The sequence below is a fragment of the Grammomys surdaster genome, unplaced genomic scaffold (assembly GCF_004785775.1).
Source record: "Grammomys surdaster isolate TR1022 unplaced genomic scaffold, NIH_TR_1.0 170, whole genome shotgun sequence".
Lineage (NCBI taxonomy): Eukaryota > Metazoa > Chordata > Mammalia > Rodentia > Muridae > Grammomys > Grammomys surdaster.
The window spans coordinates 4,408,429-4,412,706 of record NW_021604618.1 but is presented as its reverse complement, the minus strand read 5'-3'; positions in this window follow the sequence as shown (position 1 = coordinate 4,412,706).

Genomic DNA, 4,278 nt, shown 5'->3' with positions numbered 1-4,278 from the left:
ATCCAATGATTTTATTTTTGCGACAACAGTATCAGAGGAAAGGTCAAGTCTCCAGACTCTAATTTTAATATACTAAGGAGGAGAAAATGATAAGAAGCACAGTTAAATGCAACAACCTATTTTACTGAAAGGAAATGGTTATTTGGAAAGATGAAGTATTGCTCAATCATTAGTTACAATATAGAGCTAATACATACACATTACAGTTCATGATGAATATGTATTCATAAAATATTCTTAGACTCTCAGATATAGTTTGAATTATGGTGTTTATATTAATGATTAATTTATGATTATAATTATTATGATTAATAAATCATCAATAAATAAATCATTGTATATATATATATATATATATATATATGAATAAAATTCAGGACTACATGTATTCAATACGGATATAGGACAGCCAATAAAAATGCTATACAAAGTATTCCATGAAATTGAAACGGAAGAAATGTTTTCCAACACAATATTTAAAGGTATTTTAAATTGAAACTCAAACAAGGAAAAGATAAAAGATATGAGTACAGAGCAAGCTCCCTGATGATTATAGATGCAGCAATTTTCAATAAAACACTTGCACTCAGAATTGCAGTTCACATAAAATTCTTATTTATTAGGGTCAAATTAGCTTCATCCCTAGAATGCAGTCATGATTCAGCATACAGAAATGAAGAGGATAGAATGATGGCCCAGCTGACATGAACTGTTGATACTCACTCAGAAGACTGAAGTTTAATGCTTAGCACCCATATCAGGCAGTTCACAACCTCCATTTACTCTAACTCTAAGAAAATCCAGAATCTCTATGCTTTCTTTGACATCTTCATTCACTTACATAAAACTACTAAAACTACACACACACACACACACACACACACACACACACACACACTCAGAGAGAGAGAGAGAGAGAGAGAGAGAGAGAGAGAGAGAGAGAGAGAGAGAGAATAAGAGAGAGAATACTAATTTAAGAAAGGAAAACAAATACATAAATATAAATCAATAAATCTCAATAATTACATTAATGGACTTTTAGAGAGAAATCACATGATTGTCTCAAAAGTGAGTGAAAAAGTGATTGTTTAAAAAAGGGATCTCTTAGGTTCCATTTTATACATGTCAATTAGCACTACATGTGACAAAATTATAGCCAACGTCATTGTAAATGGAGAAAAAATGTATTCTCACTAAGATCAGGAATGGTAAAAGGACCTTCACTGTCTTCAATCCTATTTAGTATAGTAAAATATTAGCTAGAACAATGAAATAAAGGAAAAAATAGAAGAGATACAAGTAGGAAAAGGCATCAATGTGTTCCTATTTGCAGATTAAATTATTCATCATTTAAGACAACAAAGTTTCAGTAGAAAACTCTAAGAGCTGACAAAGAATTTTAGGAAAGTGACGGGTTACAAAACTGACAAAGAAAACATAATACCCTTCAAATTTACAATGTCATGCAAATTTGAAAGGAACCCAGAACAAGAATCCAATTCAATATTGCCATTAAAAAAACAAGAAATAAAAAAATAAACAAGTAAAAACAAAAAAAGCATTGATCAGTAATATTGGGATAGATTTTACCTAGGAAGCTACAGACCTCTAAAAGGAAACTTAAAACCACATTGTTTTACGCACTCTTCAGTTGAGTGATATCTAGGTTGTTTCCAGGCTTTGGCTATTACGAATAAAGCTGCTATGAACATAGTTGAGCAAGTGTCTTTGTGAAATGTTGCAGCATCTTTTGAGCATATGCCCAGGAGTGGTATAGTTGGATCTTGAGGTAGAACTATTTTCAGCTTTCTAAGAAAATGCCAAATTGTTGTCGAAAGTGGATGTGCAAGTTTGTACTATCACTAGAAACGAAGTGTTCTCCTTGCTCCATATCTTTGCCAGCAAGTGCTATCTCTTGAGTTTTTGATCTTTGCCATTTTGATGAGTATAAAATGGAACTTCAGATTTATTTTGATTTGCATTTCCCTGGTAACTAAGGACTTTATGTATTTCTGTAACTGCTTCTCAGCCATTTGAGATTCCTCTGTTGAGAATTTTCTGTTTTGCTTTATACATCATTTTTAAATGGGATATTTGGGTTGTTGGTGTCTAACATCCTGAGTTCTTTATAAATTTTGGATTTTTCCCTCTCTCAGACTAAGGGATGATGAATATCCTTTCCCAATCTGTGGGGTGCCAATTTTTTCTATTGACAGTGTCCTTTGCCTTACAGATGCTTTGCAGTTCCATGAGATCCCATTTATCAATATCATTCTTAACATCTGAGCCCTTGGTGTTCTTTTCAGGAGCTTATCACCTGTATCAATGCATTCAAGGGTATTTCCCACTTTCTCTTCTATGAGATTTCATGTATCTTGTTTTATATTGAGGTTCTGGATCAACTTGGGCTTGAGTTTTGTGCAAGGGGGACAAGTATGGATCTAGTTTCATTCTTCTACATGAAGATGTCCTGTTTGTCCAGCAACATATGTTGAAGATATTTTCATTTCCCCACAGTATGGTATTCCTAGGTGGGTAGGTTTATTTCCAGGTCTTTGAGTCAATTCAATTAGTCAACTTACGTGTTTCAGTACCAATACCATGATTTTTTTTAAAATCACAATTGCTCTGAAGTTGTACTTAAAGTCAGGATTAGTGATTCCATTGGAAATTCTTTTATTCCTCAGAATTGTTTTGGTTCTCCAGGGTTTTTTATTTTCCCATGTGAAGTTGAGAATTGTGGTTTCAAGGACTGTAGGAGGAGCTAAGGTAGGAGGAGTAAGGAGAGGAAGAGGGGGAGTAGGAAGAGGAAGAGGAGAAGAAAGAGGAGGAGCTAGGAGACAGGAGAGGAGAACAAGAGAGGCAGGAACAATGGAGGTGGGTGTTCACATGTCTGTAGCTGTCAAAGGTAGTTGGTATATCTAGGTTGGGTATTGGGTTACACTTCTGATTGTATGTGCATCTTGTTACTGATCATTACCAAATATATAAGCTTTTGGATACTTTAAGCATTAGAGCCTCATTTTCCTATTGGGCCCATGTGGATGCCAGGATGGTCTGGGCAATGCCCATCCTTGAAGAGACAGTGTAGAAGACTGGCAGAACCATCTCCCATGTTGGCATCTCTTGGGTGGCAGGGCTGGTGTTTCTGGCGGGCTGAGCTAGGCAGAGCCACTGCAGCTTAGATAGTCAGCTTGACCTGAGACCATTTTTAAATACTTACTACAACAAAAGACTATAAAAAATGTGTTGGAATTTTAATGAGGAATATATTGAATCTGTATATTGCTTTTGATAAGGTGGCCATTTTTTTTATGTTAACCCTACCTTTCCATGGGCATGGGAGATCTTTCCATTTTCTTATATTTTCTTTAATTTCCTCCTTCAGAGACTTCTTGTCATACATATCTTTAACTTCATTGGTTAGAGTTACACCAAGATATTTTATATTATTCATGGCTATTGTAAAGGGTATTGTTTCCTGAATTTTTTTCTTGGCCTGTTTTTCATTTGTATAAAGGATAACTACTGGGTTCTTTGAATTAATTTTGTATCCAGCCACATTGCATAAGGTTTTGATCACTTGTAGGAATTCTCTGGGGAATTTTTGGGAATGCCTGTGTATACTATAATATCATCTGCAAATAATGATACTTTGACTTTTCCCTTTACAATTTATAATTCCTTGGTGCCCTTTAGTTGTCTAATTACTCAAGCTAGAACTTCAAGTACTACATTGAATAGATAGGAAGAGAGTGGCCAGTTTTGTTTTGTTCCTGATTATAGTGGAATTGCTTCATGTTTCTCTTCATTTAATTTGATGTTGGCTATTGGATTGTTGTATATTGCTTTGATTATATTTAATTATGGGCACTACATCCCTGATTTCTCTAATATATTTTATGTGAAGGAGTGTTTTATATTATTAAAGGTTTTTTTTGGTCTCTAATGAGATAATCATGATTTTTTCTTGGATTTTTTTTATATGGTGGATTACTTTGATTGATTTTTGAACACTGAACCATTTCTGCATCCATAGACTAAACCCTACTTGATCTTCCTGGATGATGTTTTTGATGTGCTTCAGGATTCAGCTTTTAAGTATTTTATTGAATAATTTTGCATCAGTGTTCATAAAAGAGACCAATCTGATGTTCTCTTTCTTGGTTGAGTCTTTATGTGGTTTAGGTATCAGGGTGACTATGGCATTATAGAATGAGTTTGGCAGTGTTCCTTCTGTTTCTAATTTGTGGAAAAAATTGAGGAGTTTGGAATTAT